General features: G+C 44.6%; 1 protein-coding gene across 2 annotated transcripts in view; it reads right to left on the reverse strand.

Moving 5' to 3' along the window:
- Positions 1-15,005, reverse strand: part of COG7 (component of oligomeric golgi complex 7) — a 4,201,489-nt gene that overhangs the window by 2,372,086 nt on the left and 1,814,398 nt on the right. The gene's annotated exons all lie outside the window — the stretch shown is intronic.

Below are 15,005 nucleotides of genomic sequence, written 5' to 3' on the forward strand. Positions count from 1 at the left end.
CACTGGGACTAGACCCCTACCTAAGTATGTAGTGCTACTGATGTGTGTGGATTTCACTGCAAACACCACACAGCATTTAGGGTGAGGTGTGTTCCAGGTTACATGCAGAACATCCCCAGAGATGTACAGTAAGGTAATGGGGGATACAATGGTTGTACATGGACAATATATAGTGTGACATATCATATACACATTAACAGACACACAGGCAGATACACATCCAAAAGACCTGGGTCTATAGGTGCTAACTAACTTGTCAGTGTGTCCAATGTGTTACAGGTAAGCTGCACACAACACATGCATAACTGGGCTGGATTGTGGTGTCAGTTACCTGTATGGTTGATGGTGACAGTAGTCACCATACACTGGTACATGGGACATGTACCAGGGCTACCATGGTGTAATGACAATGTAAACAGCACCCACACCCCACAGTGGATATTGTACACAATGGAACCCATGATGACACTCTGACATACCCACCATCATACATTGCCCATGACTGCGATACAACACATTGTCCATTCCAACAGTGGTACTACAGGGATATGCATCTAATGCACATGCCACAGGCATAGTAGGGTGCTGCATTGTCATGCCTCATCTACGGCCAGCAACATCACTATTCGTAATACTATGTGGCAATGCGCATTGTAATAGGAGTATGTGGCCTCGGAATGATGTACCCTACAGATATACAGACATGCACACACACACACACAAACACACACACACACACACATGCGCCAGAACCCAATGGGTATCCCATGCCTATCAACATATAGCCGCTAGAGAGAGGAGCGTAACAGGGTACAAGTAATGTCCGGTACAGCAGGAGGAGCCACATCTTATTATGGCAATGGGTGTTGTGGTGGGTGTGAAGGCCCTCATGACATTCCCAACTACAGGTGTACATACAGACACTGATATTCTCAGTAATGCACATGTACACATTTGTCAGTACTGAGGTGCGTCGCTGCAGGTGGTCATAGGTGTGTACCTGGCTACTGTCCATGGAGAGATGGGAAGTGTAGGAGATGCGTGTACAGTGGTATCATGTCACCTGCCATGTTCCAGCAGGCAATCTATCGACAGACACCACTATGGTGACCCTCAGGGTGAGAGTGACATGCATCAGCCAATCCTCTTGGTGACTCCTGCAAATGGCCACTGAGGTGATCCAGTTGACATGTATGCAACATGTATTACAACACATGGCTAGTGTCTGTGATGGAGACCTGTACTCAAGCATGTTCTGTTGACTGTGGTAGTGTAGTGGAGGTACCCGTGGCATGTGGTGCGTACAGGGTGTTGTGTCCTATCTGTGCCAGTTATAACACAGCTGGGCAGACATGTCAGTGTCAGTCAAGCATAGATTGCCTGTATGTATCCAAGCTGGATACCTGCCATCTGCACATTTGTACAAGGACTGATGGACATTATCTTGGCAACTAGCTATGCAGTGGGATGAATGTGTCAAGACACAGACGTCTGACAAAAATATGTATGCCATTATTACATATTGGAAGCCCTCACTGATGTGCTGTACAGACAGTAGTCTACAGTTACTTTTCACATTATTATCCAGTAGGGTATATACTGTGACACAGATCACACACCGGGGACACGACAGTGAGGCCTCAGAGTCCCGCTATGTCTGTAGGGGTGCTTGTTGCCAGTACAACATTTAGAAATCTACTCTTGCCTGGGAAAGCACCGTCAACAGTACTAAAGGCATGATACACTACATTCCAGTGTGACGGCACGTAACCTGGGTTACTACCCTTGTATGTAACGCATTCACATGGATAAAAGTGATGTACAGGTCTTATACACTTGAGTGTCCCAGACATGACACACACACACCTTGCTGCTGTAATGACAGCACATAGACATATGTTTTGTACATGGCATTACATACACTTATTACAGATGTCATTACCCTGTTATGTTGTCAGACTGGGATGTGAGCACTGGTTACCAGGGCTGCGCTATGCTTTGCAGGTGCCAGCATTGCTGCAATATAACAGCTGAGCACATTTGCGCACTGGTAAGCGAAGCCTACATGGTGTAAGCGCCCTTACTTTTAACCGTACATAAGCACCACTTAGCTTCGCGCAAACCCGTGCAAATGCACTTAAAGCTGCTCAAAACTGCCTTAACCACTCTGTATCCAACATCCCTTGTTCTGCCCAGCAACAAAATAAACAGCCCTTACAGGTCTTGGGCCCAGAATCCTGTACACTACAGTCACAACAGTTAACCACTATGCCACGACAACTGGGAAGACAGTTGTTTTTCCAATATATCTGTCAGTACACATATTGAATAGTACTGAACAACTGCTGTGACTTCCAAAATTGTGTAGTACTTGTTAATGGTATTACTGTTGCATCACATACGTTATGTCTAAATATACAGATATCAGATACATACGGTGTGATACATCTGGGAAGGTATACACAAATGTAATGTTTACACATGACAAGGATATGGATATATACATATACACATGTAGATACATGCCTACATGTACATACACACATATGTATTCATATATATGTATTTCTACACATCTGTATAGTGCATCATATATATGGCCATTTATAGATCTGTGTGTGTGTGTGTGTGTATATATATATATATATATATATATATATATAAATTCCTATATGTGCAGATATACCTATTTATGTCGATATATATGTAGATATCCATAACTATATGTGTATATATATATATATATATATATATATATATATATATATATCTGCATATGTGTAGACATATACAGCTGTGTATATGTATATATTTGAGTTTGTGTGTATATATATATATATATATATATATATATATATATATATATATATACACACACACACACACATATATCTGGCATGAAGGAGATCTGTGTACACCTCTGGACTGACCAGAGAATGCCATACTGTCCACATATATTGCTCATATATCTGCTGTAGTCCACAGGATCATTACTGTGCTAGCAGTGATGCTGTACTATGATGTCCTTAGGATGTCTCTCAGTAACCATTGGCGTACGTATCGAAAGTAGATGTGACCTCCCACACACGTCTGTTATGACAACCCCTGTTACAGTAGCAACAGTCTGCATATATACCTGCAATACATACATGACATCCCCTTGCGCTAAGAGGTTGGGAGTATTGGTGATATGGTAAGACTCCACTCCATGTTCTGGACATATGGTAAACATATATGTATATAGATATATACTTCCCCGGTGGTGCAGTGGTAGCGTTGTTGCCTCACAGCAAGAGGTTCTCCCGTTCGATTCTTGGCTGGAGTACGGGGAGTGCCTTCTGTGTGGAGTCTGCATGCCCTCCCTGCAGTTGGGTGGGCATTCGAAAGACATGGGTAAATGGGCGTGCCTTCGTTGAAAGTTGAATGTCGACAACCCCTGGTGCCTGACAAATGTGGATGTTAACAACCATGTACATGGGTATATCACGTAAATACTGGACTACATATGCCCACACAGGTTATGCATTCACACATGCCAGTCTGTCCTGACACAATACCTGGTGGTGCAGAGGTCACATGGCCACATACTACCCAGTAGTTAGTGACATACATCACTACAGAATCCCACTGCTTTGTCAGAAATACACAACACTTATGGTGGCCTAGCAGCCGTATGTCTTGCAAATATCTGGGCATAACATCACACTGGGTAATTACATTAAGCTACTAGGCATGTTTAACAAAGCACTGTGCAAACTACAGGCAGACTGCCACAACACTGGACTACATTTTGTATGTGGGGAATACACATGTACCTGCAAATATAGCAGGTTCTACATGTATGTCACAGCACAGAGTAACAGACACCTGTGAGAAAGTGCAAACCCACAACCAATGTGTACACAGCCACAGCGATATAAGGTACGCAAGCTTAATGTGACACTATATGGACTGTCTGATAAACACCATCCTCATATGTGCCACTTACACACTAACCCTACATAAACTGGGTCACAACACAGTGTGGTCCGATGCCTGTCTGTGGTATGGGACACGTGTGTCTTTGGCCCTACAGGCATGTGAGCTGATAGGGTACCATACACTGAAGCAGCATGTAATATCAGATAGAACAGGACCAACAACAATGGTATCTACCACAGTCTGTGCACAGGCCAAGGTACGTATGCGCAATACATATACTGTCGACAATCACCATAAGTACACAGACCCTAGTACTGTACACACAACCACAGAATGCCCAGGTTATGTTTTAAGAAATAACCCTTACTATACATAACATGTCTAACAGTCTGATAACTGACTGGCTTATCAGGTATGATGTCAATAAATAATGGTGTACAGAACATATGCACCTCTTACTGCATGACATATGTACAAAGGTTGACAGACTTGTGGCTGGAGCCACAAACACTGGGCCAATATTGGCATGTTTCTGTGATACCCTCACATACAGTTACTGTCATAACAGGGTTTGTGACATATGTCCTATGTGGGACATGAAGTCAGTAACTCTCATGGCTGTCACCATGTACTGACTGCAGTCCTCAGACTATGCTTCTGCAGTTCTAATATAGGTGATCTGTGAGTAACACAAGAAACATAAGACTCCAAACACTGCCCAGTCTGCAGATAACCCTACAGGTGGGAGTTTCCTCAAACACACAACACTGTCATGACAGGTATTAAATCATGTAGACCAGCCATATCCACACACACCCTGTTAAACCAACATTACTCCAAATGCAGAAGAGTAACACTTACATTCTGTAGTCATGTCTGTCACATCCCCCTCCTGTTTGTTGGCCTGTCTCCACAGTGTATGTTGTTAGAGGTAAATCCCAATACCATCTGTGATGCAGTTTGCCAAACACCAACATGGGTTCCTGCTCACAGTGAATGAAAAGGCCCAACACCCACATGATGTTCATAGATATTGGAGTGTGTTTCCATGCAACGGGCTATGGGAATGTTACCACAGGTGTTCCACATGCAATCAGCTAGAGGGGAACTCCAATTCGTGCAGAGGCCATCAGCTGATCATGAACATCACTTACAAAACACAAGCTGCTGCCTAAGCAAAGCAGGTGCACTTCTCCACATCCACCAGAGAGGAAGATAGAGAGACAGAGACAAAGTCAGTCAGGGATGAGGTGGGAGAGTAAAACCTAAGCATGTTTGTCACACATTTACTAGTACGGGGTTTCAAACCCCTGACTGACTATGTATCACTATCACGTCTATGCAGTTATTGCATGCGCCACATAGCTTACATGTTGGGGAGCTGTCCAAAGGTTTATCTGATGGTGAGTGACATCTGCAACAGTGATATAGGAGTGATAAGGTAGGTGCAAGTACATGTGCCTGTCCACATGTACAGGTGTCGTCATCGACACAGTCACACTCTCGGAGACTTTCACACATTAACACAGTTGGCAGGGTAAGGAATAGACTTCTTAACTAGCTTGTGTGCCACAATGCAGTAATACGCAAGTATCACATGCACCACAGGGGTTATCCGGATGATATATGTGCAAAGAGTATGTGAAGGTGTCTGACATCAGTTGGCATGCTTCAGTAGGCAAATGGGAGCTGGAGTGTGAATGGGGTTGAAATCATTATACTCCACACACACACACAGACACAGAATGCCAGTACTAACATGCATGGGTGCATTGCTTCACGTGTGTAGTGGTGGACTGTGCCAGAAGGCTGTTCAAGGCTACGTGAAGGGTATACCTTGGCATCAGGCCACATGACAATGGTCTGCAGTGTGGCTCAGGGGTGTAGTGTCTGGAATGACCCACACAGGTGGGTACTGTATTCACCATTCAGTCATCTGGGTTACTATTGTGTGTGGCCAGTGCTGTGCAATGCTTGCCATGTATGTGTTCTATAGTCCATGACACGGATGATGTCTGGGATGTGTACATGTCCCACATGCATGTTCTGTGACATGTGGAACTGTACCTGGGGTGTCTATGCCATGTTGTTTATACAGATTGTTATCAGATGTGCCAGCCCTGGCCTCATGTGGTGTCAACTGGCAATGGACACCAGGTTGACCCTGCACCTACACTGACAGCATGATACAGGTATTCCATGGTGTCAGTGGCATCTGTCCATACAGGGCATGTGTTTAAGGCATGGTAGGTCCTTTGTGAGTCGCATTTGATGGCACTACAGTTGCTGCAGACATCCAGTGGGAACATAGTGAAGGCACACTGTTTGCAATTATGTGCCTATTGTAGTGATGGGACAGGGTGCTATGCCCTCTACAGTCCGCTGCAATCACACCATGGTTACTATCTGTGGGAAATATGCAGGGTACTATCAACAAAGCGGTTGTTGCCTAGGCGAGTGTGCTTGTGTATGAGACATGGGTTGTGAGTGTTCTCTAGGTAATACAAGGGTTGCCTAATTTGTTTGCCAGGCCTTTAGTGTCACATGTAGGGGTATGGACTGGCAACCCTAGCCTCTCTGCTGTTGACATCTGTTATCCTTGTAAGGTGGACACTGTGACATATAATAGGCCCACCATAAAAGAAATTTGCAAAACCCACTCCACAATTAGTCCAGTTGTTACACACTCACAGCCACCTCCACACAGGATACGAATGACACACACACACACACATATCAAGTCTCACAGTTGCCATGTCTTGGATTGGAACACCTACCTAACTACTACATCACACTACAGCATTATGCAGTTATAGCATGTGCCACAGAGATTACTGGGCTACTCCTTCCCCAAAGGTGTAGTTCAAGGTGAATGACATCAGCAGGCTTGCCAAAGAAGGGCAATGGAGGTTGTATTGACTGTGAATGACCTCAAATGCATTGCTCCCTACACAGACAAACACACACATAAACATCCACACTTGCCATGTCTGGGAATAGAACCCCTACCGAACTACATCACACTACAGCATTACTCTGTTATAGGACACACCACAGAGATTACTGTACCACTCCTTCCCCAAAGGTGTATTTCAAAATGAATGACATCAGCAGGCTTGCCAAAGTAGGGCATTTGAAGTTGTAATGAAGGTGACTAGCCTAAAAAGCAACTGATCCCTACACACACACACACACACACACACACACACACACACACACACACACACACACACACACACACACACACACACACACACTTGCCACATCTGGGATTAGGACTCCTACCTAACTATATTATCACACTACAGCTTTACTCAGTTATAGGATACGCCACAGAGATTACTGGGCTATTCCTTCCCCAAAGGTAAGTGAATGACATCAGCAGGCTTGCCATAGTGGGGCAATGGGGAGGGCAGTGTGTGTGCATGGGGCATAACCCATTCATCTAGAGGCAGACACACCACACTCATCTACACACAGGTTTATATTGCACAGATACATGTAAACAACTGCTACATGACTACTGCCTTGTGCAGTCATGTTGCACAGTTAGCACTAGCACCACCGAGTCTATAATGCTGAGGGATTCCAGAGGCAAATGTCTATGGTGAGTGACATTTACACATCATGTGGCTGTAGCCATTTGGCTATGTGCTGGGTGGGACAGACCTTATGATGGAAGGCTCTGTCACTCTCTTCCATACATCTATGTATGTGCACTTTTGGCATATTATAGTGTGTTGTCCTTGATATATATGTGTATTCTTATCCAGTGTGTGTGCAAAGCATGGCTGGTGCATACTGAGGAGTGTATGCACTAACATCTGCAACTGTCAGATATGTATGGTCCACTGTTGTTGCCAGACATGGGCTTCATTTCTTTAAGTGTGTGAGCATTCCCAGTATGACCTTTCAGTATTTTGTTGTCTGACATTGCTTTCACATGCCCAGTATGACCTTCTTTACTGAATGTGCAAATCCATTCCAGGTAGCTTGTACTCCAGTGCAGACTTTTGTGTTCTACACCTACAGCTAGCAAACTGTTTCGGCAGGATATCTGTAGATCAGTTGACAATATGGGGTCAAAATGGGCAAAGGATAGTGGGTTACTGTAGGTAATTGTGTATGAGCTGCTTCTGCTACATGGTCCTGGTGTTGGCAGAGATATTTAGACATGTGTACTGTTATACACTGTGATGTTTTATGTCATCAAGTACTGTCAGGTAGACATATTTGCTTGCACTGATGTCCTGCGGAATGCAGGGTGAATGCAGCTGTGTCCAGTATTTTGTTCAAATGCCTGCATATTCTTGCAAACTCATGCCATTCTGGAGGGGGAGCTGCAGACACTTGCTGCTGGGTCTGTGCAACAGATTCAGCACCTTGGTACAGTGGTTGCAGAGGATCCCATAGTTGTACATCCATCAACGTGACGTATGGCCTTATCTTGCTGTGGCAATACTTCACAGCTGTACAGATTCACACAGGTTATCCAGAGGCAGGGGTCATAAGTCAGGACATCAGCCCTACACATTGTGGTTTACGAGCAGGTTTGTAGCCACCCATTCTTGTGTTTGCAGCCAGGGATAATATGTGCACACGGCTGTGTTTCGGACTTCACACATTCCATGCTACCCATGCTCCCACCCCCCCTCGCCTATTATTCTATCCTTTTCCATACATTATTTGAACATTATCTGATACTTTCCCTACAGTTATCACCTCATCACAGCAGTATATTGGTGTTGGTCCACAGTTCATGCAGTAGGACATGGTGGACGCGTTACTGTGGTTTGTCCACATGGCCTTGCATATGGGTTCTGTGGACTGTGTTATGTTATTTGGCAGTCCATGACATAACATACATTGGCAGGGGGGATGGGACTCCTTGAAATTGATTACAGGTATAGATCTGCAATAGTGGGACTCCACACATATCTACTTACCTCACAAGATCCAAATGTGGTGAAAGTTTTGAAACGTGAGGAGAATAAATCTAAGATGACATCTCTGCTTAATTTAGCAGAAGCATATCAATGTCAAGCACAAATGGAAATCAAACCAGAAGTGGATAAAAACCAGGCAGCAACTGAATGTGCTTAAAAACAAAAGAAAGAAGATAAGGTGAAGGACCAGGTAAGAAGGCAAGAAAAGTACAGTTTTGTACCTACCATAAATGTAGATGTTCGAAGATCCACATTGCTGCAGTCATAACCTGTGGGTAGTCCGCTGTCCTCGGTCGGCCCGAATACCAAAGTGTTAGGCTGGCGTCGGTCATGGTCGCTCAGATTTGACGTCAGTACGCCGTGGTACTAAAGCGCATGACCGACGCCATATCCTCAGTCTTTCTTGCCCCAGATGTCAGAAAGCCTTAAAAAGAAAGGCCATAGCCAAAAATAGAAAAATACCCAATCACCAAAATAGCAACAATAGGTACACCACAAACCACCCATTCACCCCAAACTACAGAGGGGAAGGAGGGAGGGAAAATTGGACTGCAGCAATGTGGATCTTCGAACATCTACATTTATGGTAGGTACAAAACTGTACTATGTTCTTCATCTCACATTGCTGCAGTCATAACCTGTGGGTAGAATCCCAAAGCAAAGGTAAAGGGAGGTTGGTAAAATCAAATAGCATTAGGAGCTGCTAACATGCCCTGTAACACTGCAGTGGCAAACCCAGCCCTAGATTTGGAATAAAGAGGGAGATGGTAATGTTTAGAAAAAGTGTGCACTGAACTCCAAGTAGCTGCCTCTAAAATATCCTTAGTAGCTACTCCCCTTAAAAAAGCAGTAGAAGTGGCAGTCGCTCTAGTGGAATGAGGTCTGATTCCAGCCGGAACCTCCTTACCATGATGAAAATAGCAAAAAGCAATACAATGGCCAATCCACTTAGAAATAGTTTGTTTTGAAACAGGTTTTCCTTGTGAACCCAAGGCAAAAGAAATGAATAACTGTTGAGACTGCCTGAACCCTTTAGTTCTGCTCAAATAATAACGTAACTGCCTGTGAATATCCAAAGAGTGCAAAATTCTTTCCCCTTTATTTTGGGGATCAGCATAAACTGTAGGCAAATGAATAGATTGGTTTAAGGCCACATTTGAAACAACTTTAGGCATAAAAGTAGGGTTAGTACGCAGGGATACCCTATCCTTATGAAATATCAGGAAGGGTTCAACTGCCATGAGAGCCTGTAATTCAGATACCCTTCTAGCAGACGTAATGGCCAACAAAAAAGCAGTCTTCCAAGACAAAAACTTCAACTCAGATTTAGCTGCAGGTTCAAAAGGAGGTAAAGTGAGTTTTTCCAACACAAAATTGAGATCCCAGGAAGGAGTAGGAGCTCACGGGGGTCTTATGTTCTTTGCCCCTCTAAGAAATTGCTTAAACAAAGGATGAGAGAATAATGGTGGGTCACAGTCATAGTGAGCAGAAATGGCTGCAGCATGAACTTTTACAGAGGAGAAAGACAAACCCTTGTCTAATAATTCTGTAAGATACTGAAGTGAAACACTCAAATTAGGCACTGAAACATCAAAGCTCTTTGCTTTGCTCCAAACAAAAAATCTCCTCCATTTATCAGCATAAACTTTCCTTGTACTAGGCTGTCTGGCCTCCAAAATGACATTCAAAACTTGTTGAGGAAGCTGCGACCCCCCCCGGGTCTAGAACAGAATACGCCAGGCTGTCAGACGCAGGGACTGTATCTTGACATTGAGGAAATTATTGCTTGCCTGGGACAAAAGGTGTGGAATTGAAGGCAAAGGCCAAGGAGGCTCCCGTACTAAACTCCTCAGCAGAGGGTACCAGTGCTGACGTGGCCAATCTGGAGCTATTAGAATCATGCAGGGTTTGTCCTGTCTGACCTTCAAGAGCACCTTGGGAAAAAGAGGCAGAGGAGGAAAGGCATAGACGTGAAGGTTGTTCCAACTGAATGATAGAGCATCCACTTTCCAAGCTTTTGGGTGAAACATCTTTGTGCAAAACTTTGGCAGTTGGAAATTTAGTGGAGAAGCGAACAGATCTATGTCTGGAGTCCCCCAAGCCACTGTCAACTGTTGAAAAACATGAGGATCCAATTTCCACTCGTGGGGATCCACCATCTGTCTGCTCAAAACATCTGCTAAGGAGTTCTGTGCTCCTGGCAGAAACCTTGCCTGAAGAGTGAGGTGCAAACTGAGAGCAGTCTCCCACAAAATCATAGCTTGTCTGCAAAGAGGGTACGAATGGGTTCCCCCTTGCTTGTTGATGTACCACATGACTGTTGTGTTGTCTGTTTGAATCAACACTTGTCCTGGGCGAAGTAGATCCTTGAAAGCCATCAATGCAAATTGGACTGCTAACATCTCCTTCATGTTGATATGCAAATGTTGAAGTCTGGCAGGCCACGTGTCTTGAACCCATTTTCCATTGAAGTGTGCTCCCCAAGCCATGTCTGAGGCATCTGTCGTTAAGATCTGATTCGCCTCTGGTCGGGTCACAGAGAGTCCCTTGTTTAAGTGACATTCCTGAGCCCACCACAAAAATTCCCTTTGAATGCAAGGTATTATCTGAATGACAGTGTCCAAATCGTGGCAGTGTTGAGTCCATACGCTTTTGAGATACCATTGCAGCTTCCTCATATGCAGTTTGGCATTGGGAAGCACCAGAATACAAGATGCCATGAACCCCAAGGCTTGAAGGACTGTCCTTGCAGTCAGCCTGGACCGTAGAGACAATTGTTGGAAGTAAAGGGTAAGATTTCTTTCTTTGTCCGGGGTCAAAAACGCCATCTGAGAGGCTGTATTCAGTCTCACACCCAGAAAGCACATGTCCTGAGAGGGTACTAGACTGGACTTTGTTTCGTTCACAGAATACCCTAGGCACCTTAACACTGCCATAACATACTGTAGATGGTGAAGTAACTTGACTTTGTCTTGAGCAAGAATCAGGCAATCGTCCAAATAAGGATAAATTTGTATTCCCTTAACCTTAAGAAGGCTATCACCGAGCCAGGACCTTTGTGAACACCCTGGGCAGTAGATAAGCCAAAGGGCAATGCAGAGAACTGATAATGTAAAGTCCCAGCCCGAAAACGCAGGAACCTCCTGCAGCTGGGCCTGATAGGAATGTGAAGATAAGCCTCTTTGAGATCCAGAGTAACCATCCAGTGATCTTTGCCTAGCAGAGGCAGAAGTTGTTGCAAAGTTAACATCTTGAATTTTGGAATGTCCAGGTATGTGTTGAGAATAGACAAATCCAGAATTGGCCTCCAAGTGTTTCCTTTCTTTGGTACAAGAAACAGGCGAGAATAAAATCCCAGGCCCACTTCTGACGGAGGGACCTCCTGGATAGCCCCCAATTTTAGAAGTAAAGAAATCTGCTTGTGAGCCTCCACCTTTTGCTGAGGAGGAACGTCTGGCATGCCTTTGAAAGGAGGCAAGGTGTGAAAGTAAAACTTGTAGCCTCGATGTATAATGTCCAACACCCATTTGTCCTGGGTGACTAAAAGCCAATTTTGCCTGAAAAGTGCCAACTTTCCTCCCAGAGGAGCTGCCAGACAGGAGGGATCTGGCAGCTGAATATACAGGTCATTGGGTCTGTTTACGAAAAGGCTGACCCCTGCCCTCACCTGAAGATTGTGCAGGGGAACTCCACGTCCTCGGTCTGAAAGAACCCTGAGCATGAGCTCTGCCCCTACCACATCTAGATCTGCCCCTAGACTGTAAATCAGAAGAAGGATAAGCCCATCCCTTAGCCGGCCAATTTCTGCTAAATTTAGGGGGCTGTACCTGTAAAAATTCCTTAACTGTCTGCATGGACTTAGCTTTGTCTTCCATTTTCTTCAAAACTGACTCCACAGGAGAACCAAACAGAACTTCAGATTGAAGGGGAGCATCCAAAATTCGAGCTTTAACATGCTCTGACAAATTCTGATCCTTAAGCCAGGCGTGCCTACGAATAACTGATCCAGTGGCAGCCACCCTGGAGGAAGCCTGAAGAGCATCAAAACCACACTGCAAAGAATGCTTACCCACCTGGTCAGAGGCATGAACTAAATCTTGCAATTCTTTACACTCAATACCCTCTGCCAAAGCATTCACCTTAGATTTTAACTGACTTAAGAGAAAATTCTGGTATTTCAGCATATGAAACTGGCAATTCAAAGCCCTCATCGCTAGAGTGGAAGAGGTATACACTTTTTTACCCCACCTATCCAAAGCTCTAGAATCTTTATCCAGAGGAACTGGATTCTTTACAATAGAAGCCCTGACACCCTTAGGTCCCTGGCTAATAGTCTCCGGGTCAGCTCTTGGGCTCTTATACAAATATTTATGAGCCTCTGGCACTCTGTAATACCTGCCTGGTTTAACAGGGGCAGGAGGTAAAGAATCAGGATTAAGGGAAGCTTCAGAGAAAACATCCTGTACAACATCCAAAACAGGGGGAATAGCCAAGGGCCTATGCTGTGGCAAAAATAAAAATTCCCTAAGCCTCTTTCGAGAATCTGAGAAATCCTGACCTTCCCACTTAAAATGCTCCCTCATAGAATGCAGGGTTTCAGAAAAAGAAAAATCCTCTGGAGGGGAAGCAGAAGGACATGAATCCTCTGCATCTGAATCAGAATAAGGAGGAAAATCCTGAATGTCCTCAGGCGAAGACTCAGAGTAATCTGAGGAATGCTCCAATCCTTCCACCTCTGGCTCTACCCTAGGCCTCTTATCTGGGGGGGGGGCATAGAACCCCTGATTAAAGTAATCAAATCCTCTGCCATCTTTAGCATATGTTTTTTAGGTACAGAACTAGGGCTGACACCAGTGGAAGACAAACCAGGCCTGACCTTGGAAGGTGCTTTAGAGACAGAAGTAGAAGGCCTAACCACCTTATGCAAAGAAGGGACTACGGAGACCTGAGAGGCCCCCTCAGCCTGACCCGACTCCTGAGAGGCCACATCCTGCAAGATTAAAGGCTCCCCCTGAGATTCAGCTGAAACCTCGGCTGGATCCACAGATTCCACCGTAGTTTCCAAAGAACTGGCGTCCGTAATGGACGACTCATCCTGCTTGGACTTTAACTGAGGCAAGAAAAGACAAAAATATTCCCCAACGGGGTACTTAGCTTAACTTGGTCTTCGGTCTGAAACTCAGAATACGAAAATTTCAGGACGCCGAACGGCACTTGCAAACGCTGCTTCTGCTTCGGACCATGCGGCAAGAAAGACTGAGGATATGGCGTCGGTCATGCGCTTTAGTACCACGGCGTACTGACGTCAGATCTGAGCGACCATGACCGACGCCAGCCTAACACTTTGGTATTCGGGCCGACCGAGGACAGCGGACTACCCACAGGTTATGACTGCAGCAATGTGAGATGAAGAACATCGTGGAAAAAACATAAACATAGTTGCAAGTACAGAAAACTTCTGGAAGAGCCCCATGTTGATCAAGAATGAACGCAGGAATGGTTAAGGAGAGGTGAATTTACAACAAGAAATGAAACGTTAATATTGGCAGCCCAAGATAGTGGCTACATACATGCTGGTTTACTAAGTCCATTGAAAATGTGGGAGAAACAGACATTTGTCGGTTTTGTGGAACCAAACTGGAAGCAGTCACACACCTTATTGCTGGTTGCGACTCTCTAACGGCAGATGGACTGTATACTGAAAGGCATAATAATGTAGCGAGATTGTGCAAACATTATGGCATCGAAGTGGCTGAAAAACACTGGAAACATGAGCCACAGAGAATCATAAAAAATGATGAAGTTTACATCACATGGGATCACCCAATACCAACAGACCAAAAGACAGATGCTAGAAAACCGGATATAGTGGTCCAAGAAAAGAAGACAAAAGTAGCACTGATCACTGAAATCGCCACACCTAGTGAATACAGTGTCTTGCGTACAGAGAGACACAGTGTCATAAAATACCTCGATCTGCAGGCAGAAAAGAGAGCCATGTGAAGAAAGATACCCAGACTACCCCAATAGTAGTAGGAGCAACTGGTCTTATAAAAGATAATTTACAATCGTATTTAGATATGTTGTCAATTCATGAAACACCGTACGAATTGCAGGAGTCATTACTGGGCACATTGT

Source organism: Protopterus annectens, chromosome 12.part0 (genome assembly GCF_019279795.1).
Source record: "Protopterus annectens isolate FY-2018-M chromosome 12.part0, PAN1.0, whole genome shotgun sequence".
NCBI lineage: Eukaryota > Metazoa > Chordata > Ceratodontiformes > Protopteridae > Protopterus > Protopterus annectens.